Here is a 27614-nt window from a genome sequence, read left to right on the forward strand (position 1 = left end):
AGGAAAATGTTAACCCTATGAGTCTGACCAACAGTCCCCAGTTTCAAACGAAATGTTACCTTGTTTTCCTTGTTTGCCCCAAAACAACACTATGGGTGACTCATGTACACTTTCATAATTCACTCTCCCTCCCAGACCCTTTTTTGGACATAGTGATACCCAGTGCCCGGGACACACCTCGTCTGCTGCATGTCGTGGCTCTAATTGCTTTCGGTATCGGTCAACAGAGCTTAATCACGGAAAGCTTTCCCAGTATCACATAGCTAAATATAGAGCCTAAGACTAGAGCACAAATACACTCCCCGTGTTTGTCACAACCAGGATCACCTGGTGACTGGAAAGACTCACGACAGCCAGGGATTGTTTCAATAAATTAACTAAAAGGATAAATTCGCCTTGCATTCGGTCAGCCTGAAAAACGCATCTTCGTTTGGTACACCTCGATCCTTAGGTGGGCAGTGATACATACATGCAAAGGGACAGATCTTGGCCAAGTCATCACTCCATTAATTCAATGACTGTGCCAATTTACAGCAGTCAGCAGAGTGGGGTCCTGGTGTGCGAGTAGCATCATTCACAAACAAAAAATTCAGAGCTGTAACCAAAAGGGCAGTTTTATCTACTGACAGCAGTTCACGGAGGAAATAATCAAAGACCGAACTCCTTCAACCACCTAAACTTACCAACTCGAGACGAGAGTACCACTTATTTCCCTCGTTCAGAACTCACCAGTGCCTTGAACAACTGTATCTCGTGTTGAAGTGCAATCCACCCAAGTGACCCAGGAGGATCAACCACTAGCTCATCTGAGCAATTCCGCCTTGATTTCTCAGCACTGAAATAAAACACATCCTGCCCTGCTTCAGTTTTCTGTAAAAGCTGATTCTTAGACTGTGGTTTTCCCCAGAGCAAGGACTGGTCCACCCACCAGTGAAGAGTGGTGGGGTAAGGCTTGGTAGGAAACACAGGTGCTTTTAATCAGCAGGATGTGTTCATTGTAAGGGGGCAGATTGAAACAAGCAAAGGAAAAAAAAATGGAAATGAAAGAGGGTGAAGGGTGTCTTTTCTTCAGTTTTTGTTACTTAATTTAGTATCTTAAACAGAAAAACTAAGCTTGCCCCTATCTCCTCCCTAGGTCTGTTGCATTTCTGATATAAAGCCAATAGTATTTTTATTTATAAAAAACTACGAGAATGCCAGTGTAACCCACTTCTGAACACCTTCCACCTCCAGTATGAAAAAAAACAGCAGGAGATAAAAATATCACCGTAGGGTCAAAGATCTCACAGCATCTCCTCTCAGAATAAAAAGAACCGCACAAGAGCTGAACTCTACAGAAGCATAGTTGTAAACATATTTTCAATGCTATAAAGAAGACCAAAGCATAAAGATGTGCCTGTGAATATTCATGTTAAGGGTGGGCACCACCAAACCTCAGCAACAGTGTGATGCTTTTCCCCACCCTCCAACTTTACAGAATCCCAGAATCCCAGAATGTCAGGGGTTGGAAGGGACCTGGAAAGCTCATCCAGTGCAATCCCCCATGGAGCAGGAACACCCAGATGAGGTTACACAGGAAGGTGTCCAGGCGGGTTGGAATGTCTGCAGAGAAGGAGACTCCACAACCTCCCTGGGCAGCCTGGGCCAGGCTCTGCCACCCTCTTCTGAAATTTAAGTGGAACCTCTTGTGTTCCAGTTTGTACCCATTGCCCCTTGTCCTGTCCCTGGTTGTCACCCAGAAGAGCCTGGCTCCATCCTCCTGACACTCCCCCTTTCCATATTGATCCCCAGGAATGAGTCCCCCCTCGGTCTCCTCTTGTCCAGCTCCAGAGCCCCAGCTCCCTCAGCCTTTCCTCACATGGGAGATGCTCCACTCCCTTCAGCATCTTGGTGGCTGCGCTGGACTCTCTCCAGCAGTTCCCTGTCCTGCTGGAACTGAGGGGCCACAACTGGACACAAGATTCCAGGTGTGGTCTCCCCAGGGCAGAGCAGAGGGGCAGGAGAACCTCTCTGACCTACTGACCACCCCCTTCTAACCCACCCCAGGTACCATTGGCTTCCTGGCCACAGTGCTGGCTCATGGTCACCCTGCTGCCCCCAGGACCCCCAGGTCCCTTTCCCCTACACTGCTCTCTTTTCAGGACTCACCTCTTTTCAGGACAATACCCACAGATGGACTTTGCAAGAGACGGTCTAGTTCTCACTGGGTGATGCTCATCCATGTCTGGCTCTGCTTCTTCCTTCTGTTTCCTTCCCGATTGATGTGGAACCAGGAAAATCTTCCTTGTGCTGATGAAACAGCCCCGGTGGAAAATAACCTGCCAATGCTGCTCTCAAATGATGATGGTGGTGTTTAGCAAATGGTGGTGGTGGGTTTGGCTTTTTCTGTGAAATGGCCTCAAAATAGCTGTGAAAAAAACCCCAAAACTGTAAAGATGAGTAAATAGTGGAGTACACAAATATTGTGATTTTGCATTTGGATAATGCAATATACAGATAAATTAATATAATAAAACCCAATAGATTATACATAAAAACTTCTGGGAGAAGATCAATTTAAAGATAAGCAGAACACAAGGATGTAGCAAGAAACCTGCAGTTTCACTTGTCCTGACCCTAAAATGACAGGTATTTCTGGTAAAAACAAAATGACATAGTCTCAGTTATCTCCCACAAAATGTTGGAAAGCAAGGGCAAAGCCTTCCATGGCTGTTTCTCTAAGCGTCTCATCAGGGATGATGCCACCAGCTGCTCCTGTTAGCCCAAGTCCCTCCAGCTGTGCCCACCAGCTGTTCCCACTGCCCATCACTGAGGCCAGGACTGCTCCACTGAAAATTCATAGCTGTTAGAGGGTATAGTTTGGGTTGTTCTCTGCAACTTTGGTGGTTTAGACTAATTTTAGTCATTGCTACTGTCATGAGGAAGGGGATCCTGCCCGGAGCCATCAGCCACGTCCACTCTCCATCCCACACATCTCCTCACCAACTTCACATCCCTGCTGAAGCTCCTTCCAGTGCAGCGGCGAAGATTTCTCCTGAATATGGGATTTGTCCCCGCCGAGGAGGACGCCTCGACTGCCTCATTATTTTATTCATAAGTTGGCTGTAATTTCAAAGACATCTAGGTGACCTATCTAAAGCAAAGTGAATCCCTTACCCCGGAGGGGACCCCAACTCTTCTTGATCCCCCCAGGGAGCCGGGGTTGGGTGGCGGAGGAGCTGCAGGGAGAAGGATGTGCAGCTGGACAATGAGAAACGCATTGACAAAGTGTTCACATTATTGGCTGATAGGTCCGCATCAGTCACTCATTCACAAGCACAAGGTCTAAATTGCAGAACCAATTAACAGCACTAATAGCCCTTGCCTGAATTAATCTTTGAGACAAAAGAGGAGAGAAGTGGAAGAGCTATTAGCAAATCAAGCTGTACCATCCCTGCTTTATTGCAGGAATCTAAGTGTCTGTATTTGGCTATTATGAACCGACTGCAATTACAGCCCTCATTTAAAATGATTAAGTGGTTATAATTATTTTTCAATTAAAACTTAGATCTTCCATTTATACAACATTGCAGGCTTCAATTAAAGTCCTTTTTCCTCCTTTTTTTTTTTTGAGGAAAAAAAAGTACCACTGTGCCAAAAGAATCTTGCATCCTTTCTACCCATTAAAAGCCAAATAACATGCTAATAACACTTTTGTTTGCATCCCTCCTTCCCGGCCTCGCTGAACTCCTACATGGGGAAGGAGATAAAGTGCCAGTACCTGCCAGAGGTCAATAAAAACGAGCCTGGAAAGTGGTGGGGCCTGAGCTGCTTTTCTGAAACAAGATGCGTCCAAATTAAATGGTGGGTTAACTGTTTTCAGGGCCGGGCACCGCAGTATTTTAAGTGTTATTGTACATGTGAGTTTGGGAAGCTGGGATTTTTGCAAAGAGTGAACTCACTGGAAAATACCGAGTGTGGCTGCAGATGAGCTCAGGACAGGTTTCTTCAAGGTTTGGTTTTAAAAGCTAAGCTGGGGAGATAGAAGTAAAGATCTTAATGTGCAGATTTAGCAAAGTGAAAATTTTGTTTCTACTTGTCACTTCAAAATGGCATTTCTGTTTCTGCCTTTCCTTATAAGAACAGAAGGAGATTTAGGGCAACAAAGATGCTGAAGGGAGTGGAGCATCTCCCTTATGAGGAAAGGCTGAGGGAGCTGGGGCTCTGGAGCTGGACAAGAGGAGACTGAGGGGTGACCTCATTAATGTTTACAGATATATAAAGGGTGAGTGTCAGGAGGATGGAGCCAGGCTCTTCTCGGTGACAACCAATGATAGGACAAGGGGTAATGGGTACAAACTGGAACACAAAAGGTTCCACTTAAAAAGGAGAAGAAACTTGTTGGGGGTGAGGGTGGCAGAGCCTGGCCCAGGCTGCCCAGGGAGGTTGTGGAGTCTCCTTCTCTGCAGACATTCCAACCCGCCTGGACACCTTCCTGTGTAACCTCATCTGGGTGTTCCTGCTCCATGGGGGATTGCACTGGATGAGCTTTCCAGGGCCCTGCCAACCCTGACATTCTGGGATTCTGTGATTTAAACGAGGGAAGGAACAGGAAAGGATGCAAAAAAGAGATTGAGGAAAAAAAGAAAAAAAAAGCGTTAGTCCAACCAAAATATGTTTTCCTGTGATTTTCTGAGTCACATGGCCAAAAAATGTATTTATGCTTTTCATTACCTATAGGAGGTTAGATATGTCTAACGGTGTTACTTGCCCAGACTTCTATTGCCAAGTTTGACTCGGGAGTGTTAATCACCAGGCAAGAACAGCAGCTGCCATCACAAGAGCCGGGCCGTGCTGAGAAGTCATTCCGTCCATCCCTGGGTGGGCTTTAACAGGGAACGGCACAGAAGCTTTGTCTCAGAAATGTTGGGTGACCAGGAAACTTCATATAATAGAGTATATTTTCCAATAAGGGTGGTGATGGGTGCAATAAGGGTGGAGCGCGTGACTCAGAGGAGCAAGACCAGAAAGTCTGTAGCCCAGGAGGGCACAAACAGCAGAGCTGCTCTGATCCATTGGGAAAATCAGAAAAGGGCAGAGCAGCAGCCATGGCTTCACACTATCAGGGTCTTCAAAGAGCGACAAGGAGCACTTACCCTCCAGAAGCTCATTAGCTCAACCATGACACCTCCTGGTACGTGCCCAAGCAAGGTGAGCTCCTCAGGAAGGGTGAACTTCACACAACCTCTCAACTTCTACACACTTGGCTGTCCCTGGGAGGAAGAGAAGAAAATATATGGACAGGAGAGCTTTTGATCACCAAAGAGAGCTCAGGAGAACTCATTAATTGCCCTGTTTTGTGATAGGGAAACATCCCAAAGGAGCAGCAAGACTAGAGATGGTGTTTGGAGAGGTAAGAAAAACTCTATTCCCACCCAACCTCAACTTCCCTTTTGCTACCGTTGACTTTTCAGTTGTAAACACGACCCTCACTGAAGTGTCCCCAGACAAGGTTATCTTCAAAGGAAGCAGAAAAACCAGCCCAGCGGACAGAATTTGGGACCTTTGAGAGGTCTAGGAGACAAGTGAATGACATTGGCCCCTGTTACAGGGGCCACAGTGCCCTGTATTGGCACCAAGACACCTTTATGACCCTGGCTGGCAGGGCTTTTGGTAAAACCTTTTCTCTAAATGTATTTGTGTTTGGGAACAGGTTGTTTAAATCGAATCCTTGGAGGGAGGTGACCCAGTGAGCTCCATCAGAGACTTCTGTGAGCGAGGAAGATCAAGCAACACTGTGGTTGCAGGATTTTGTCCCACTGACGTTAATACACACTAAGCATGTGTCCGATTAAATACGTTCCTGAACAGCGGATATTCATCCGGACCAGAGCTTTACAAGGAGGAATCTGAGAACTGCCCATAAAAATGCATGTACCACGTTTCCCTGAAAATAAGCCCTACCCCAAATATAAGCCCTAGCATGATTTTTGAGGATGCTGAAAACATAAGCCCTACCCCAAAAATAAGCCCTAGTTACAGTTCTTTTTTAAAAAAAGTCCATTTAAATAGTGTCCAGGCAATAGAATGCAGCAGGACAGATGGTTTTGGAGAGTTATGATGATGTTCCAGAAGATGATGACGTGACTGTATTTGAATAGATGTAGATTTTTGTTCATGAATATCAGTAAATGTGGATTGTTGTACATGGAAAAAGGAAATAGAGTCACAAGAAATTCGTTATGGAATTCAGGGTTTGGAGAGTTATGATCACGTTCCAGAAAGTGATGACATGACTATATTTGAATAAATATAGTTTGTTGTTCATAGAAAAATAAGACATCCCCTGAAAATAAACCTTAACGCATCTTTTGGAGCAAAAATTAATATCAGAGCCTGTCTTATTTTCAGGGAAACAAGGTAGTTATCTTTGATGTGGTGGCTTTGAGTGACAACAGAAACTTGTCCTGTGAACCAAACAGCCCAGGTATTTTGGATGAAGCAGGTGAGACTGGTCCCCTGGGACGAGCTCCTCTGAGCACACGGCGCCTTTTCACAATGCGCTTGTCATAAATCAATGCTCTTGCTGCCAGCCAGCCCAGGTTTCCTTTCTTTTCCAGGTTTGGATCGATAGGCCTTCTTTTCCCACCTTAAATAATTTCTTGGTCACTTTGTGCCATTTCCACTCATGCATTTGTGTACAAATATTATGTGTGCCGCTTTGGTTATCTTTCTTTGGAGTGGCACAGGAGTTATCCCTTCATCTCACCATATGAATCACATTCTCTGATCTTGTATTTGTGGCACAACTCACAGCCCCCTCCACTGTATCAATGTTTTATTATTACTTTAAAGCCAAGAAAAGCAGAAATGAGGCTAGAATTAGAATAAACCTGCCATTTCTTGTATGCATGTTGTGACACAGACCCTACAGTCTTGAATCAAGGAGTCCTTGCCTAAAAGGTCGGGGTATTTAAAGTGCATAAGGACTTCAGAGGTGATGACGATATACCAAATCCTGCTGTTTCTGTACTGGAAGCAATCATGAAAATGGTTTCTGCTTGTAAGAGGTAGACAGGAATACTTTAAATACTATATAAAGCATATAAATTTGATGTGCAATGGTAAACTTGGTTTACCTGAACGGTCAGATCACCTTTAAACACTGTTTTGGTCCACAGAGCAGGGAATTTTTTGGGCTCCTATGTATTAATATTTAAGAAGTCACTAATGATTTCTCAATAATTGGCTCTGGAAATCAATGTCACACTTGGAGCGAGCACCAGATTGCACAGAGGGAAACTGGAGTGAGTTCCCACATCCAAGGCATGAACAGAGAGAACACTGAACATCATCTCAAGGATGACGCTCTCATTCAGTGGCTTCGTGATCCAAACTTCATTTCTCTACTGCTCACAGAAGGCGCAACTTAGTGTTCCAGTCCATTTTGTGGCATCGGTTCTCATCAGGGTGTTCTGGTGCTCGGCTTCTCTGTGGTTTGCCAAAATCATGGTGGTTTTCAACCTCTTGATCACCAGAAAAGCTCCACTTGACTCCCACCAGCCATCAACATATCTCAGGCTTAAATCCCAGTCTTAAGCCTTGCCTACTGAAATACCATCAGTGCATGTGCCAACCATGTCATTCTTATAGACAGGAAAACGGTATTAAACCTACTCCATCAGCAGCAATTAATTTTTTTGGGGGGGAGTGTGATTTTTAACATCTAAAGCCCAAACAGATGGCAAATTCCTATTTCAGGTTTTGTGGCCAGAAACTAAAGGCTCAGGTGCATCTGTCGCAAACACCATTTCGAGTCTTTCTCTTCCAAACCTTTGTTTTCTCCTCATTGCTTTGACACCAGCAGATTCCCTCTGGAAATTCAGGAATTGTGCTTGCAAATAATACATGCCCAGCTTCCCCAAGACCTCAAGCCTGGCATTGAAGAGAACAATTGTGTCTGTCTCGAGTTTCTTTGGAAAGACAAAAATTCACGTTGGCAGAGCCTTTCTGCATTGGTGGGCAGAAAGTGCCTTGTCTAAATCATCCGCTTTTTATTTTATTTTATATTTTCTCTTGTGTTCACCTCTTACTCCCAAAAAAGCCTTTGCAGACCAGGCTAAAAGGCCTTTCAAGGTGCCTTTCAACCAGTGCTGTAAGGGAACATCATGCCAAGGAAGGAAAACAAATCTCCAGCCCATCAGGGGATGTGCCTGCAGATCCTTCACAGTGTATATTTGCATTTTAAATTCATCATTAATGATTATATATATCCATATATCCATTGACATTGCATGTAGTTGAAGAAGAAAGTCACAAAGTGCAGTTTCACTTTGGAAAACCACACTTTGCTTGCTTTTGTTGTGTCTGGATCCCTCCCTGCTCTGTCTTATTCTTTCAAGGAATGCAAATATTATGTTTCATAATAAAAGGCTCAATTTTCTATTGAAAAGCTTCTTCAACTCATTTTTTAGGTAAACTTTGTTGTAAAAGCAAGAGAAATGAATCTGGAACATAATTCGAGTATGCAGAGTGTAGAGGTTTCTGTGCAAGGCCATTAATATAAGGCTGCATGAACCCCCATTTCAGATTCACAAAGCATCTAATGCATATCCTGGGTTGTTTTTTTAGATAAATAAAAAAAGTAAAAACAAAAAGTAGGAGTGCCAAATTACTGCATTTGTGTTGACCCGACCTCCCCCTCAGGTGGGAATTTCAAGTTTCACGCAGCTGCTAAAAATTATTACATCCAAAGCAATGGCAAAGTTACTTACTTTGAAGAAAAAAGCCTATGAGTGTTACCACTGGCCATATCAAGAACAATTCCAGGGGTCTGCATTCTCAAAGCAACTCACAAACATTTGACTAATTAATTTCTACATAAAGCACAGGATGCAGGAGGAGATGCTGCAACTCCTGAGCCTTGTGGCAATACCAGAACTCCTAGTTTTATCTTATTGGGAGCTGCAAGATCTCCGGAGTTTTCATGATTCTGCTGTTGCAGGAGTGATGGAAACACACCTACCCAACTTGGGGAAAAGAAAAGAAACAAGAGTCTTTTAACGGTGGAGACAAGCGCACAGATCAACTCTGCGGATCTAACCCTGGGGTTGCAAAAATGTCAGGCTGGCTGGGCAAAAGCATCAAGTGCCTGCATGGCCACGGCAAGGAGATGCCACCAGCCCCAGGACATGCTGCCATCCGTGCTACCAGGCGACATGGGGACATCTGCCTCTGCTTTCCCAAACCAGAAATGTCTCAAAAATAAATCAGGCTCAAGCAAAGTAACATGGTCCATGGCCACATGATGGCAGCAGAAACTCATCCATCCAGTGCTGGCATGCATACTCACCCTGCTATAATGGACTTCTATTATAGGCAGTAAATTAAACCTTTTTATTGTCTGGAGGAATTTTCTGCACTTTTCCATCCAGAGACCTGCTTTGGTGTTTCAAGGAGATGGTACAAAGATAAAAGATGATGGTGCCCATGGGTTTACCCCAGCGGGACACGGGCACCCCTCAAGGGCTGGTGGGTTAATTGACGGGAGAACTCTGCTACTTCATCTGAGACATCACAGAATCACCAAACACAGATTAAAAAATACATAGATAAAAATTCCATCCATCCTCCTTGTCCACCTCCCTCCTCCTCGCTGCTCCCTCCCCTCCAGGGCACTGGTTAACCAGCCTTTACATACTTGGGCTTTTCAGTCTTTCCGGCCCATTTCAGGTGCGTTGTTGCTCTTCTTCGCTCGCCCTCTCCTTTTTATTGACTTGTTGGGCTGTGAAGACCTGAACGCACAGCTGGGAAAGAAAAACACCATCTTGCTGTCCATCCCTCTGTTTCCATCCCATCCTCCTCTCACAAGCAAAATGCCCATTTTTTGGCCACAGCACTGTATCAATGCCCAGTCTGCGTTTCCTCCTTTCCATGTACACGGGTCTGAGCAGCAAGCAGAGGGACTTTGCAAACTCTAAATCAGCGCTACTGCCCCTCCTGCCCTGACCTTTCTACCTGCTCTCTCTGTAATAATGTGGTTATATTTCCACCTTTAAAAGGTCAATAATAAATGTCTATGCAGGTGAAAAAGTTGGTAGCCCTAGGACTTTTTTCTAATTATTATTTTCCTGGTTTTGGTGAGCCTGAATTGACTATCAGTGTTCAGCCAGTGAGCTAAGACATAAATTATACATGCAGATCTCCCATATCAGCCTCTAGACTAATATCCAGCCAGAAAGTCGGTTGGTTTGATTGTTTTTCTAGTTTAACTGCTTCACATTATTGTCAAAAGCAAGCCACGTGCTTTTTCTGAAGCCAGATTTGGACTTTTTGGTTAAAGACCTTCGCCAGCACTGCTGGGATGTCTGACACTTTACCTGGATGCACAAGGAGGTGATGCTCTGCATCTTCTCCTAAGTACAACCACCTCCCCTCCAGCTCTGAGCTTCCAAGTCTCCAAGTCACAGTCCTGGGGCTTCACAGGACCGCACAAAAAACAGCAAAGAGAAAAACAGGTGGGTGCAAAGATGTCATTCACATCTCTGGGTTTACCTGCAAAATTCTGACCATGCAGATTTTACACCTAGGGCTGACAACAGTCCCATCCTAACTTATCTCACGCTGTTTTAACGCCTGCAGGTGCAGAGGCTGGGAAGGAGATGACATTCAATATTAAATAAGTTATTTGGGCTTTTTTCTCTCCTCAGTGGAGAAGTGCTGCTCCCTCTCCTCCTGGATGAACTGTCCCCCCTTTAAACTGTTTTTCTCGTCTTCTTTTCCTGTTTGAGACCTCGACTTGGGTAGAACCATCCATTTCAGTAGTTTGCTGCAGGATTTGGAAAGAACAAGGTTTCTGGAGGTTTTTTGTAGACTAGACTCTTGGGCCAAGAAGCCCAAGGAAGTCTGGAGCAGACCAGAGTTTTCTCCAGACCATACAAACATCACCGTGCCCCAGTGACACTGCACGTGTATGACACTGTCACCCAGACCTCAGGGCTGGGGACCACAAATGAGGCTGGAAATTGGGGATATAGGAGCAAGAGCTGGTGGTTGGTCAGGTAGGGTGGCCAGATAAAGGTCTATTCCCCCATGCTGACCACCCTAAACCATCTTACCCAGTGGTGTTGTGTCCATCATCTGTCAGAGAGGTTTCTACACCACTGTGAGCTGCTGTTTTTTTTCAACTCCCCATTAAGAAATTCCATCCCCATCCAAACATAAAGCCCTGTTTCAACTGAACAGGAGTCCATATCTCTCTTTAACCAACATTATCAGCAGCAGAAGACCCAAGACTGAAAGGGTGGAGAGATTCAGCTAACCATGCCACTGAAAAAAGTGGTCCTGGTGTGATCCCTTTGATTTGGCCCCAAGAAATCCCATCAAAAGATGCACTAAATTGCTGGCTCATAGAAAAATAGAAGTCATTTTATCCAGGCTTTGGGGGAGATACACTCCCCGCTTTGATACAGTATCTAGCAAGTCCATAACTTAATAGTTACATTTTGTAGATGAATATGATATCTTACCAATATTTTTGCCAGTGGTGGGTACTTTGAGCTTCTTTCACTCGCAGGATACAAAACCAAGCAGCATCATATCACTACACAGTTACCAAGGTAACTGGAGAGAAAGATACAACCGACTGGTGTTGCACACTTTGTGATCTCCCTTCATTAGCTCATTTCTTTACATCAGCTTGCTTTTCTAGCTCCGTTTCTCGCTTTGCCTTGAAACCACACAAGAACTGCGAATCCACTAAGTCTCTTATGAGAAAGGTGATACTGCCCAGCAGCTATTTTGCGGGAGGCAGAAAAACTGTTGGTGAGCCATTTGCCGCTGTGGTTTCATTCTGGAAGATGTTCTTTAGCCTGGAAAGGGGGATGAAGAAGGAACTGACAATGCGGTTGTTGTCCCTCTACCTTGGTGGCTCAGAATGTTGGCTCTCGTACTGCAAGACCTTCATATGTCCAAGGATCAAGCCATGGTGTCCATCCTCCTCCCACCCGGCATTAATTCATTCTTGGGGTGAAGCAAGAGCAGTGGGGAAATGGTCCAGCTGTGATTTTCAGATTGTCAGCTGGGATTAACCCCTCATGGACGACTAGACTTTTTAACACTGTCATGCAAATACATTTTAAGACAAGCTGACTTGTGATAAAATCAGTTCTGAAGCATGTTCAGCATAAACCCCAAACTCAAGCCAGGCACTACTTTGAGAAGTTACAATTTTAGTATGGATAGGTGGGCAAACATAGACCAAAGAGCAATACGCTGCTGCTGAAAAACAGGCATAAGACACCCAGAGACAGATTCCCTGCTTTAGTCCCTCCCCACTATAACAGAGTGAGAAAAGAGAAGGCAGGAGATGTGCTGTAACCTGTGTAGCACTCTAGGCCTCTCCCATATACAATATTCACTCCCATATTCTCCCATATTCAGTGCTCACCAGGGGCTGCTGGGCAAAGTCTTTACCCTGGCATCACAAATACCCTTATCCTCAGGCCCTTGCACTGGCGGTTATGGAATTGCATTGTGCATTACTTTGGGGATGTCATAGAAAACAGTTTATAACTAGTTTATAACTTCAGAGCTTACTATATATATAGCAGATAAGCTTAACTCACATTCAAATAGGTAACTACTCAAGCCCAAGTGCCCAAGGATGGAAGAAGAACAGCTCCAGCCTTTGTCTTCTGCTGAAGTCAAAGGACTGGGGTCCTGGGAATTAATTTCTCCTTGCTACCAACCTCAGTTCCACTTCAGCCACCTCTGCACCACGAATGTAAAAACTTGCTGGATACTGGTGTCAGTAATAAGAGAGGCAGTGATTTCAAAGGGAGATTGCTCACACAGAGGTGTGCTTGCATTGGGTTGTAGCACATACTGAATCAAAACTTCCCTTGCCTGGCTTCATGTCCCCACCAGACATGCATTAAATGCAAAACTGCATGCAGAAAATAGCCAGACACAGAAAAATCAAGCCCAGACTGTCCCCAACAGCCCCTTTTTACTGTCTCTTTCCAATCTCAGAGACAAGATACACTTGATAAACCCGGACAATTTAAGCCATGGCAAATACAGATATCAGGTACTAGAATAACCCTTGTGCACACCTCCCCTTTACACCAAGCGCTTTCCACCTCTTCACAGTATCACAGTATCACAGTATGTTTGGGATTGGAAGGGACCTCAAAAGATCATCTAGTCCAATCCCCCTGCTGGAGCAGGAACGCCTAGGTGAGGTCGCACAGGAACATGTCCAGGTGGGTTTTGAATGTCTGCAGAGAAGACTCCACAACCCCCCTGGGCAGCCTGGGCCAGGCTCTGCCACCCTCACTGAGAAGAAGTTTTTTCTCAAATTTAAGTGGAACCTCTTGTGTTCCAGTTTGATCCCATTACCCCTTGTTCTATCACTGTTTGCCACCGAGAAGAGCCTGGCTCCATCCTCGTGGCACTCACCCTTTATATATTTATAAACATTAATAAGGTCACCCCTCAGTCTCCTCCAAACTAAAGAGACCCAGCTCCCTCAGCCTTTCTTCATAAGGGAGATGCTCCACTCCCTTAATCATCTTTGTTGCCCTACACTGGACCCCCTCCAGCAGTTCCTTGTCCTTCTGGAACTGAGGGGCCACAACTGGACACAATATTCCAGATGTGGTCTCACCAGGGCGGAAGGAGGACCTCTCTCAATCTACTAACCACGCCCCTTGTAACACAGCCCAGGATGCCATTGGCATTCCTGGCCACAAGGGCACAGTGCTGGCTCATGGTCATCCTGTTGCCCACCAGGACCCCCAGGTCCCTTTCCCCTACACTGCTCTCTAATATGTAATCTCCCAACCTATACTGGAACCTGGGGTTGTTCCTGCCCAGATGCAGGACTCTACACTTTCCCTTGTTAAATTTCATTAGGTTATTCCCCGCCCAACTCTTCAGTTTGTCCAGGTCTCTGGATGGCAGCACAGCCTTCTGGCGTGTCAGCCACTCCTCCCAGCTTAGTGTCATCAGCAAACTTGCTGATAGTACACTCTATTCCCTCGTCTAAATCGTTAATGAATATATTGAATAATATTGGCCCCAGCACTGACCCCTGAGGCACTCCACTACATACTGGCCTCAACTAGACTCCGCACCATTGACTACAACTCTCTGGCATCAATCCTTAAGCCAGTTTGCAACCCACCTCACTACTCTATTGTCTAGACCACACCTCCTCAACTTAGCTGTGAGGATGCTGTGGGAGACTGTGTCAAAGGCTTTACTGAAGTCAAGGTAGACCACATCCACCGCTCTGCCATCACCTATCCACCTTGTTACATTCTCATAAAAGTCTATGAGGTTGGTCAAGCATGACTTACCCTTGGTAAAGCCATGCTGACTGCCCCTAATAACCCTTGATATGCCTTGAGATGGCACCAAGGACAAGCTGTTCCACTACTTTCCCAGGGACAGAGGTGAGGCTGACCAGTCTATAGTTACCCGGGTCCTCCTTCTTGCCCTTTTTGAAGACTGCAGTGACATTTGCTTTCCTCCAATCCTCGGGCACCTCTCCCATTTCCCAAGACTTGGCAAAGATGATGGAGAGCGGTCCAGCAATGACTTCAGCCAGCTCCCTCAGCACCCGCGGATGCATCCCATCTGGACCCATGGATTTATGGATGTCCAGACTATTTAATTGCTCCCTAACCCAGTCCTCATCGACTAAAGTAAACTCCTCCATTGACCTGGCTTCATCCAGGGTCTCAGGGGTACAGGGCTCCCCAGGACAGCCTCCAGCAGAGTAGACAGAGACAAAGAAGGCATTCAGTAATTCTGCCTTCTCTGTATCTTCTGCCTCTCTTCCACCTCGTCATACGCTATTTGTGGTAAAGACAGGTGAAGCAGCATCGTGGGGGCATCACCCACCTGCTAGCTTGTTAACTTTTTCGTTTTGACTCATTTCAACCACACACAGCAGACTCAAGCCTTGCACAACCTCCTCAGCTCTGCACCAATGCTCCCAACGAGGACCGGGCCACAAGCATAGGGATGCATCCCACAGAAAGAAGGGTCCCATAGCCTAGAACTAATAATATTTCTGAAATAAGGGGGTGGGTTTGTGACCGTAGCATCTGCCGGCAGTGACAAAGTGCTCACTGATCTCTTGTGGCTTCAGGATGTGGTTTTTTGCCCATATTTTGATGGTTCATTTTTGGCAAGGATGGTCCAAGCTGGGGGCAGGCAAAAGGAACAGCCACCCGCTCTGTACATCCTTGTGCACCATTACGTCTAAAAGATACACCCCAGGGCCAAAATATTTATTAGAGAGTGTTAAATAGTGTTAGAGAGACCAGCGTAGGGCAACAAAGATGATTAAGGGAGTGGAGCATCTCCCTTATGAGGAAAGTCTGAGAGAGCTGGATCTCTTTAGCTTGGAGAAGAGGAGACTGAGGGGTGACCTCATTAATGTTTACAGATATATAAAGGGTGAGTGTCAGGAGGATGGAGCCAGGCTCTTCTGGGTGACAACCAGTGACAGGACAAGGGGTAATGGGTACAAATTGGAACACAAAAGGTTCCACTTAAATTTGAGAAGAAACTTGTTTGGGGTGAGGGTGGCAGAGCCTGGCCCAGGCTGCCCAGGGAGGTTGTGGAGTCTCCTTCTCTGCAGACATTCCAACCCACCTGGACACCTTCCTGTGTAACCTCATCTGGGTGTTCCTGCTCCATGTGGGGATTGCACTGGATGAGCTTTCCAGGTCCCTCCCAACCCCTGACACTCTGTGATTCTGTGATTCTGTGAAATAACAACCACCCTGAGCTTGTTTTTAACACCCATCAAAAGAAAAAAAAAACAACTAAGTAGCTGCTGAGTCTTATATATGTTCTATTTCAGAGCCTATCCCACTGCCAACTGGGAAGATGATATGTCCTGGCCTAGTTTCAAATTTTTTATTTATTTATTTTTTTTAATACTATTTCTCTTCTCCCAAGCTGTGCATTCCCACTTCTCTTTCCATCTCCTCCCTTTGAGAACGAAAGCAAGGACAGGTCACCTGCCTTTTCAGATGAGCATCTCTCTGAACATCTCCAAGAGAGGGAGAGGGAGAAAAGGAAACCAAAAAAAAAAAAAAAACCCACAAAACAAAATGAGAGAATATTTTTAATTGGAAGTGTTTTGTTTTCGCCAGGATTTTAACTTTCGAGAGCGCCTCACAAATACTCTCTCAGGGTCCAGTGCTGAGCGGCTTTATTCTGCCGCAGGCAGGCTTTCATGGTGCAGCACAATAGCTTTTGTTTCAGAAGTATAGGGCAATGAGGACCTTGAATGCCAGAGGTCTGTATTATATCCATAACTGTAGATTTGGATGGTGGAACGGAGGTTGGGGGAAGGTGAGAATGAAAAATTTCTCCATTGTATAGATGGAGTCCTTCCAGCAAACACTGGCACAATAGGAAGCACATTCTTAAGAGCTGAAGCAGACTCTGGATAAAGACTCACTCATTTTGTACATAATGGTCCCTGTGCTTTAACCTTGTACAGCTGCTATGACACCTGCTTTTCAGAGCCATTGTCAAAGAACAAGCAGAGCTTTGTCTGCTGTATACATTCTGCGCCACACATGTTAACATTTCTCTTTTTGTATTTACTTTTGTTTCCCCCACCTTCTCTCTCCCTCTTTTTTTTTTTTTTTCTCTTCTTTTAAAACATAACAGTTATGAATGAATGGCTGAAAACTAATTTCAGCCTTGATGCCAACAACATTGTGTCCAGTCTGAAAGTCTCAACACATTGTAATGCAGAATAAAGGGCAGATATTAGACTGGGGAGTACGGTTTTCCGTTTCCATCGAACCCTTGGTCTTTGTGTCTCTGCTTCCTCCCCTTTTTTCCCTGTTTCCCTCCCTTTCCATCTCTTGGCTCTGGTTTGAAAGGATGGGCAGAATCCATCGGCTCATCTCCCCTCCAGCAGAAATAGCTGGAAGACCCCACGGCACCAGCTCACTCACCTCTGTGATTCACAGGGACACATCTGAGATGGATGGTGGGAAGGTCCAGGTCAACGGTGCTCGCAGTGACATGGGAAAGTTTTGGGGCACCACAGCCCTCAGGTGGCTTTTCTTTGGGCAGGGATCTCTGTTTTCTTCTTCTCACTTCACGATCTGCAGTGGAAATAGGGCAAAGATATCACGTCCTTCTGAATTACCTCAAAGCTCCCGCATTTCCAGCTTTCCTTAGCTGAGTAGGTGCTGGCTACAGGGGGCAATGGGAACAAGAAAAACTGCTGATGGTCTATCAAGGAGTCAATGAATGGTGACTCTGGCCAATCATAAAATGGTTTGGGTTGGAAGGGACATTCAAAGGCCATCTAAGTCAAATGGAGAAGCTAAAATAGCCCCAAGACCTGATAGTGAATCACATAATGACAAGGCTATTGATGCCCAGTCCATGGAAATATTTGTGAAGTACCAAGTGATAGGATAAGAGGAAATGGTTTCAAGTTGTGCCAGGGGAGGGTGAGGTTGGATCTGGGGGACAATTTCTTCCCCAAAGGGCTGTGGGGCATTGGAACAGGCTGCCCAGGGCAGTGCTGGAGTCACCATCCCTGGAGGGTTGGACAGACGGACATGAGGTTCTCAGGACATGGGGCAGTGCCAGGGCTGGGTTAATGGTTGGACGCAATGATCTTGATGGTCTTTTCCAACCAAAAGTATTCAACGATTCTAAGTAGTGAGAAATCTTCCAACATGTCAGCCCTTGGGTGTTGACCTCTATGTCACACAGCAAATCACCTCTGTCGTGAGGAGGTTCTGCTTAATTCTCTTCAACGAGCAGAATCAGGACCTGTAGAAGCCACCAGTCTGGATCTGCTTCTTCTCTGAACAGTGTGGGTTCCAGCTTTGGCAGAAGCTTAAAGCTGTGGCAATGCTGTTATACATCCACTTATGAACACACATGGGAATGCTCGAGTGGGAGAGGATGGTCAGAGGTGAAAACAGGTGCCCTGCTCACATAAGGTTGGTTATTCCGAGCATGTTGCCCCTGAGCTTTATGACTGAACAGGTCCAAGGTGCAGCAAAACCCTTAATGACCACCACCATTAAAATTATCCAGGGCTTTAAGCTTGTGTTTGTTTTTTTTGCGGCTTGGGTGGTTTCCTTTGGTTTGTGGCTAAAAACCCAGCTCAGCTCAAAGGCAGGTTTTGAGGGTGACAGGGAAGCATCTCAGCCAACCTCCCTTCCCAGCACATGAGTACAGGTCCTGCGGAAGGGGTGAGGAGCATGCCCAGTGCCCAGACTCTCAGATCAGCCCATTTCTGACACTGGTATTACCGTGTCATAAGAAGAGACATTAACAATAATGAGAAGTGTAGGGTAGGAATAATTCCCAGGTCCTAGACACTAGACTTTTTTTTTTCCAAAGAGAAATAAGAGGCCAAAATACGAAATTAAAGGTAGGAGGCTAGTTCTAAGAATCCCTATTTGAGTTTCAGATTCTCATGAGAACAACTCAGACTTATTCTAATTATTGATGGGAAGTGCCTACCACATTCACTTGATCTTCAGCATGTCCATACTTGTTGGGGAAGGAAAAATCCTTGGATATATCAGTGTTATTTCCGAGACATCACACCCTTTACTGACCTGAAACAAGGTGTTTTTTAAATTTTTTAAAGTATGCTTCTCATTCGACTGGTTTGGCACGAAGCTTGGACATGTGCACCTTTCAAGTCCAGACACCAGGAGCTGAATAAGAAATAGCTGAATGAGAATGATGAGAAATCATAACACAGCTGAGAAAGGTTTTCATGCCAGCCTCCTGAATTAAGCCTAGCTTTTAGCAAGGGGCGCGTCAGACTGCTTTTCTGCATGAGTCCTTCCCAGGTATATTGGAAGGGAGATGTGAATCCCAGCAGGCTGAATTTTGTAATATCTGTAGAGTAGGAACACTTCTTCAATTAAAAAAAAAACACAAAGCAAAGAAAAAGAGCAGATGCAACTTTTACATTCAGTACTCAATCCTGTTTCATGTCAGAACCCCAAGATCAGTTCACACCTCCGCATTGAGGCTGTTAATAGAGCATGAGACGATTCAGGCCCTGAGCTGTCTGGAGCATAATCCTGCCATTTGAAAGCACATAAAGGCACTTCATAGCAGCAGTGTCAATAGCCACTCCCCTATTGATATAACATCCTTTCCCTCCCTCCATAAACTCTGTCTGGCAAAGAAAATAAACAAGGGTTATATATATATAGATATAGATATATAAACAAGGGCTATGAAAGATGCTTAATAAAAAAAAAAAAGTGATATTTAATCTGTTAATTCATGCTCTTCTTGTTTAGAAAGTGTGTACACAGAACAGCTCTGATTAGGGCAAAGAGGAAAAATATAACTTGTATCCTCCACCAAATAAACTGCTGGGACACCTGTCAGATAACAAATAAAAGTTCTAACGGAAAGGAGAAGAGTCAGATGCTGAAGGAGCCCATAGTCTTCTTGCAGACCATCAAACATCCCTGCACCCCCCGCATTTTTTGCACCCCACAGCTGAAAAGGAGCTTGGATCAGAGATGCACTGCCAGAGGGCTTTGGAAGGGAACCAAAAGCCAGCTCTCTGCAGACACGTAGCTGGCACCGGGGCTGGCTGCAGTCAGGATGCTGAACATCCCTCTCATGCCCTGGTACCCTGCCCCACGACTCTGTCTGTCAGACAAAAGCACCAAAACATGTCAGTGTCATTTTCAAAACTCCCTGCAGTTGCCATGAGAGATTCCAGGTCTGCGATTCCTTGAGAAGCAAAGAGTGACAGTCAGAAAGTAGATCTTGAGCAGTGTAGGGGAAAGGGACCTGGGGGTCCTGGGGACAGCAGGGTGACCATGAGCCAGCACTGGGCCCTTGTGGCCAGGAAGCCAATGGTACCTGGGGTGGGTTAGAAGGGGGTGGTCAGTAGGTCAGAGAGGTTCTCCTGCCCCTCTGCTCTGCCCTGGGGAGACCACACCTGGAACATTGTGTCCAGTTGTGGCCCCTCAGTTCCAGCAGGACAGGGAACTGCTGGAGAGAGTCCAGCGCAGCCACCAAGATGCTGAAGGGAGTGGAGCATCTCCCGTGTGAGGAAAGGCTGAGGGAGCTGGGGCTCTGGAGCTGGACAAGAGGAGACTGAGGGGTGACTCATTCCTGGGGATCAATATGGAAAGGGGGAGTGTCAGGAGGATGGAGCCAGGCTCTTCTGGGTGACAACCAGTGACAGGACAAGGGGCAATGGGTACAAACTGGAACACAAGAGGTTCCACTTAAATTTGAGAAGAAAGTTCTTCATGGTGAGGGTGGCAGAGCCTGGCCCAGGCTGCCCAGGGAGGTTGCGGAGTCTCCTTCTCTGCAGACATTCCAACCCGCCTGGACACCTTCCTGTGTAACCTCATCTGGGTGTTCCTGCTCCATGGGGGGATTGCACTGGATGAGCTTTCCGGGTCCCTTCCAGCCCCTGACGTTCTGGGATTCTGTGTAAAAAGCCCTAAGGAGTGATCAAGGAAGAATTTAGGCACCTACATCAAGAAACACAGACCACAGAATCTCTCTTTTGGCAGCTGGGTGTCTGTCAACATCTAAATCCCTGCTAGAGCACATGTGCAGATGTGTTGCCCTCATACAAGAGCTGGCCAGCCAGGACACCACATCTTCTCCAAGGTGCAGGGTCCATGAGAAATATCTGGGCCAATGCCTAGAGGTGTCTCAGAAGAAGGTCTAACCCACTGGGCATCCTTCTCCAGTCCCATCAAAGTGGTATAAAAAGGAATACATCTTCTGCAGTGTCCCAGGCAGCTCAGTTAACTGTGCCCAGCAACATGTCCAAGCTGTGAAAACCAGCCTCAGAGCAGGTCCTTGTCCTGTTCTACAAGAAAATGCCTCCATCAGAGACTCACCATTTCTATAAGAAAGGTCTAACCCACCCATATTGAGTTCATGAAACCGGTTCTTACACCCACATCAATCACGGGGACATGGAGCATCACCAAACCTGTGCCCTTCTCTGGATCCAGGACTGTGATTTGAGAGAAGGGTCCAGATTTCTAAAACTTACAAATCTTACCCAGAGTCCTCACAGAACTTAAATTTCCTTCCTATTCACCATCCTCAGCTCCTGTGAGATTTTTGGAAGGGTTTAGTTTCTAAAATTTTCTAGAAGCTGGTGTTTTGGGGAGCTTCTGGTACCAGAAAGCCATGGAGGCAACAGAACATCCTGAAAGAAAAAGCGCAAAATCAATTAATTACTGTAAAACTACAAAAGGCACCTTTGCTGGCTTGATGGGGCACAAGGATGTCCTTCACTTGCGTGGAAGCAACCAGAGGACATAAGAAAAGACCTTCAGAGGCCAGAGATGGGGTGAAGCAGAGGTGACTTGGCTATGTCCAGTTTTTGCATCCGTCAAACGAAAGATAACTTGCAAAAAGAGCGACCCTGATTGGTTAATGAACATCTCTCAATTTACAGCAGCAAAATGCTGGGTGCCATCAAATGCAACCCAAAGTTAAAGCTATGACTGCTTTAATAATCAATGACTGCAGAGTATTTAAAAAAACAGCTAAGCTTTCAGGGGCTTAAGACTTATTGCTTGCATTTTCTCAGCTTTCTTAAAGAAAAAAGGGGTGTTGTAGAAAATGGTCAAATTTATCATTTATAGCAAAATATTAATGTAGCAGCAGGAGACTTGATGTGGCCATCTATCTACAAGCATTCAGACTTCAAAGGAAGCATAAACACGAAATTAATGGTTTGTCTAGTGTAAAGGAAAAATAAATGCAAATGTAGCCTCATTAATACCAAGTGGGTGACTTCTTGGTTTATGGGGTTTGGATTGATTTTGTCAAAGGCCAATAGATTTATTAAAAATGTCTTTTAAATTTAGCATCCCTATACCCATTAGTTGAAAGAAATAAAATTCTCTGCAATTGCCACCACCTCTCCTCCTCCTCTCCCCCCCTCCCTGGATGTTGTTTTACCTAAATAAAGTTCTTGCATTAGGACTCACTTTCATACTGAAATATGTCTCTTGTAGGAGCCGCTATAAACGTCAGCATTTTCCACAGCGTTAGTTTATGGGCAGAGTGAATTTTAATGGCATCGTAATCTCACTGCAATCAATTGTGGTACATGAGGGGGGGAACCTTAGGGAGTGTCCATTAACCAGAGCTCTGCATCACTCCCAGTTCTCGGGAGCTTTCAGAGGGTGCTTGGAGGATTTTTTTTTATTATTATTATTATTTTCAATACCTATTCACAAACTATTTGTTCTTGGCCATTTCACCTCATTTCTCATGGCTCAAAGTGGGCTGAGAGCACCCCAACTCCTCTTCGCAGGAGGTGCTTTCCAGCTGGGACATCTCATGTCCACCTTCTGCCACCACTCTGACCCACCGGATCGCGGTGGAATGTTTTTCAGATGTCACATAGGCAGCGATGGCAGCTGGTGGCTGCATCATTGTGGTCGCCGGCTGGTTGGTTGTTTTACCCAATTTAATATTCAACGATCTAACGATAAATCTAACAGCTGGCATAAGTGGCTGAGCTGATTTAATCCCTTCAATGGACACTGTCCCAAGACGCACCATCTCTTGTAACAAGGCGCATACCCCTAAAAAGAAGGCAACAAAATGTGCTTGTGTTTCTCAAGCCCTTGAGTACATCAGAGCAGCAAACACAAAAGAGGAGGTGGGAGAGCTCATCCTGAGCATCTACAACCCACAGGGAAAGGGAAGACCCAAGCTTGCACCATGGAACGACCTTTTTCCTTCGTCTTTTGACCCACCGAAGCTGACAATATAGAACATTGTTACCACCACTCATGGCCAAGAAGCCACTTCAGTCATGGACCCATGGTCACGTCAGAGAGGTCACGTCCTCTCTGAGACAAACCCCTAACCTAGCATGTAGAAGGTTGGGTGATGTAGAGCATGATGTTTTCATCAGGAAAATAGAAGAATACAACCTTATAGTCTCACATCACACATACTTGGGTTTCTGCAGGACTCAAGGTCACATATTCCCACTCCAAAAATCATTGGGAAGTTGTCCTGAAACACTAGTCTTTGGTTAAAGTTGATTTGTTCAGGCCATTTTAAAGAAAGGACTTGCAGTGATATTGCTGTACTCCCACGTCTGTGCAGGAAAATGGCACAATGTTACGTGAGAGAAAGAAATAGGGAGAAAAAAGAGATCTGGGTCTCAAGGCTGTGCTTCATCAAGTAAAAGATGAGATGAGGAAGACACAGGCAACCAGGAGAAAATAGACTTAAAACAGAAAGTTTTAAATCCCTAATAACTGATGGGGATGTAACACAAGGGAGAGGCACATACACCAAATATCTGTATTTATGCAAAGACAGAAGAGATCTTCACTCATTTTCTTCATTAACAATAAGTGGGATGTTTAAGGTAAATGTAAAGTTCACAAATATAAAGCATTACAGCTGCACGAGGAGCATCCTTTCCCATATCTGGGTTATTTCTGTAACTGCAATCTAATTCTTTAAGCAGACTACAATCATTAAGAAGTATATAGTGATCCTTTGAATCATCACATTCACCACAGAGAAAAACAATTTGATTTACACAGTCTTGAAAAAGTCAAAAGAAATTAAGACGTTGGATTTCCTAGGAATTGTGGTTTACAAACACCTGATTACTAGTGTAAAGATTGCAAGGGGATCCACTACCCGCCGCTCCGATACAAGATGCCACTTGGGTGCAGTGATTTGTTCCAGCATTTTTGACAACTCCAGATTTGCTCTCTCACTGCAGATTTTCCTTCCACCAGAAAATAAAACAGACGTTTTCCTATTTAGTTCTAGGGGTTTGCATTGCAGGAAACGATCATATATTTAGATTAAAGCTGGAGACCCCTTGAACCAGGCTCACTATTTGTAGCTCAGGACCAGCTACATAGAGTGTGTTTGAAGAACGTAAACGGACACAGGCATCCACAGATGCTGGGCAACAAATGGGACAATTTCCCATAAAAGCTATCAAAAGGAAAAAGTGTATGTAAATGCATTTATTCCCAGAAAAATAACAACATTTCAGCTTGTTGACTTCCATTAAAAACATAAATGTTTTCAGTACAGTGCAGTCCCTGGGTATCTGAAGTCTACCTGGTAAAAGCTCCCATGCTGTACACCCCAATACGCTTTTCACTGTTTGGTGTGTGAATTCCTATTAAAAGTGACCCCATCTGCTGTCACTATCAATGCATAAATCTCCAGGCTGACAGCGATTAGCAGAAGACAAACGGTCAAAAAAATGTAACACTGTCCTTGACCTAGAAATCATCAATTCAGGAAAGCATCTGAAAACACCCTGGAACCTGTCAGCAGAGCTGGGAGGGGAACAAGTCTCCCGACTCATTTAAATCTTTTAGATGCAAAATGTTTGTCCTACATGGACAGGTCAAAATCAAAACCAAAATAAGAACGGAAAACTCCACACGAATAGTAGCTTTGCAGACACAAGTGCCTTGTTTTGCAAACCATAAAGAAAATATTTACAGTAAAAAAAAAGGGGGGGTGCAAAAAAATTAGGTTTCTCATTTGCATTTACATCTAAATGCAAACTCTGCTTCAAGGGGGAAAAAATGGCTGTTTTAAACTGAAAATGCCATTTCAGCAAGATTCCAAAGTCAGAGCTGACCCCTACCATAAAAATATTCCTGGCTGGGCTTTTCTGAACATACAGAAGAGTTCGAGAAGGAACCAGCCCCATTAGCAAAGTGCTCATCATTAGCAAAATGCCCATTCACCTTGCAGCAGAGAGGAGGAAATTTGGCCAAGCACAGACAGTCTGGTGCAGGTGCCTCAAGTCCTCTCTTGGGCTCTGCAAACCAACCTCTAGCATGGCCAGAGCCCAGTTGCCAAAATATGCAAAGCTCCTGATGCCTGGGCACAAAAAAGACCAAAAAAAACCCCTAAAAAGGTAAATAAAAACTGGGGCCAATCATGCTTCCCCCGCAGTGAATCTGTATTGTTCCTCATACCAAGACTGGGAGAACTGGGGTGTCTGATGGTGGAAGAACTCAATTACAAGGAAAAGCTGAGTGCACACAGACATGTCCAGTCCCCTGGGGGTAACCCAGCAAATTAGGAGATGTGTGGTAATGAAGAAATAGGTGGAACAATCCCTCATCCTATATCAGGTGCTATCTAGGACGTGTGCCTGGTGGGAGCATCGCCCATGGCTCAGCCTGCCCTGGGTGGCCAGGTCTCTTGAGGTCTCCAGTCCCAAATGTGCCATTAGCACCCACCTCCCACTTCAGACTTCAGAAAAGATACAGGATGTTTCAAAAAGACCCAATTTCAAAGCAGTATGATTTCATTTTTTGAAACACCCTGTATTACATTTCAGGAGTTCATGGCATGGCATTCTCTGTACATAGACCTAAGCATTAGGAGCAGAGAGATGGACTCTGTTGTGATTAAATTCCTTTCAGTGGTGCATTTCAGGAAAGCAGCCACCTCCTGTTGTTGTAGGACAGAGACAGCACATTTCCTCCTGATACAAAACCAGGCAGTGAACCAGGTCACCTGGATGTATTTGGATTCATCCACTGATAAGAAGACATGTGCCAATGCTCACGGCCAGTACCAAACCACTGGCCAAGACTTTCTTTGTTCCCAGCTCAGAATGGAATCATAGAATGTTTTGGGGTGAAGGGATGTTCCCAGCTCGCCCAGTGCCCCCCCCTGCCATGAGCAGGGACATCTGCACCAGCTCAGGTTGCTCAGAGCCCCGTCCAGCCTGGCCTGGGATGTCTCCAGGGATGGTTCATCCACCACCTCTCTGGCCAACCTGGGCCAGGCTCTCACCACCCTCAGGGACAACAATTCCTTCCTCTTATCCAGCCTACACTCAATCCTTTGCACTCCAAAGCAGCTCCAGACCCCGAGAGCCAGAGCAGAGTCTGTCGGGCTGCCTCTCCCTCCTCTGGAGCCACAGTCGGCCCTTTGCTCAGGCACCGCACACAAGGAAGCTGCCCAAAGAGTTGTCCTTAATGAAAGCTTTTGTCTGGCTTCAGGAAGAGCCAGTAAATACATCTGGCTGCTGCTTCTCCTCCTTCCTCTAAGTGCTTCAGGGCCGTTCTGCGTTACAGCCAGCAGACACACAGAAGATTCAGCTGGTTTTCCTTTTCTCATTTCTTCTTCCTAATAGTGCTTGGAAAAGAAAAAATTAACTACTGCAGTAAGTGCATTTATATTACATCTGCAGCATCTGTAGTGTTTTGTCATGCTTGCAAAGTGAGAGGGACTTCGCTTATTTTGTGAGCATCCAGTTGGGCAACCCCTTGAGCCTTGTCTATGCTGCTGCTACCATAATCCTCACTAGATACATGAGGACAAATCCAAAACACCAGTGCAGAGTGAGGCTGTGGTGAGAGAGATCAGCTTATATAGCATTCATGGCATAGGAAATGGGACCATGTTAAAAAAAAAAAAAAAAAGAAATACAGGTGATGTTCGTCTTCCAGCTTTCAAAATTCAGAATATAGATGAGACATGCTTAGGGAAAAGGTTCTTAGTATATTCCTTTTTGCACCTTTCTTTTCATTTCTAAAAATTAAATATGAAACAACCCAAGGTGTTTTCTGGTTCTTTTCTGTTTGTTTTTAAGGTATTAAAATTAACACATTTTTTCAAAACACTCCCTCTTAGTACATTTAAATACAGCTTTCATGCTCTGAAAAATCTCAGCAAGGAGAATTTCTTTCTGGTCTTTTTGAGACGATTCTTAGAGCAGAGCTATTCTCAAGCCTGGGGTTACAGGGAGCTCCATGTGAACATGCTTTCCCTCTCATTGGGAGTTTTTTTGCGTTGATAACATGCTCCATGGGGCAAGATGAGGAGAGGAAGATGAAGTTTTTATTCCTGAAGACTGATGCTGTTAACCTTCTCATTTGCTTAGTGCAACTGGGCTCTGTGCTCTGCAGCAAACCCAACAGCAAGTCCCAAATCCATCCCACAGCCCCACAAGAGGCTGGACATTCAATTATCAGTGTTTCAACCACAGGTTGGGTGAACTAATCTGCAATCTGGCTGTTCGATATTACCGCAGCCTGAACAATTCCCTACAACACCCCAATATGTAAAATTAACATTTTCTTCCTTCCATGTCACCTGACAGGCAAAGTTTTGAGGTTTCCCTCCCTCGTACACACACAATTCCCCGTGTCCCTGGTCAGAGAGCCGCAGCCCTTCCTACCTGATCCGAATTGTCTAAAGGGTCCCTGTGCACTTCATGCACCAGCTGCTTAGGAAAGCAGGTCTTCATCCTGCGTGTATCAACACGAGCCTTAGATAATAAACGGGGGACTAGGAGAAGAGAGAAATCATCAGGGCTGTTAATTTGACACCGACTCTTTTGATCTCCTCTTTAGATCATAAGGAAAGGGTAAGTGTGCTTCCTTTTAATCTTCACTCCCGCACTTTAAAGGCCTCAATAATGTTCCCACCAACCAGATCATTTTCATTTGCAACTCTAATTAATCTGTGAATAAATATGCTTCAGAGAGGTGGATTGATTTAAATGAGGGCTGTCTTTTCACCTTTAATCTATAATGCTGCATTTCTGTCTCTTGAGAAAATAGCTTCTAGCTTGCACTCTC

This window comes from Streptopelia decaocto, assembly GCF_964273445.1.
Source record: "Streptopelia decaocto genome assembly, chromosome: 6".
Taxonomy (NCBI): domain Eukaryota; kingdom Metazoa; phylum Chordata; class Aves; order Columbiformes; family Columbidae; genus Streptopelia; species Streptopelia decaocto.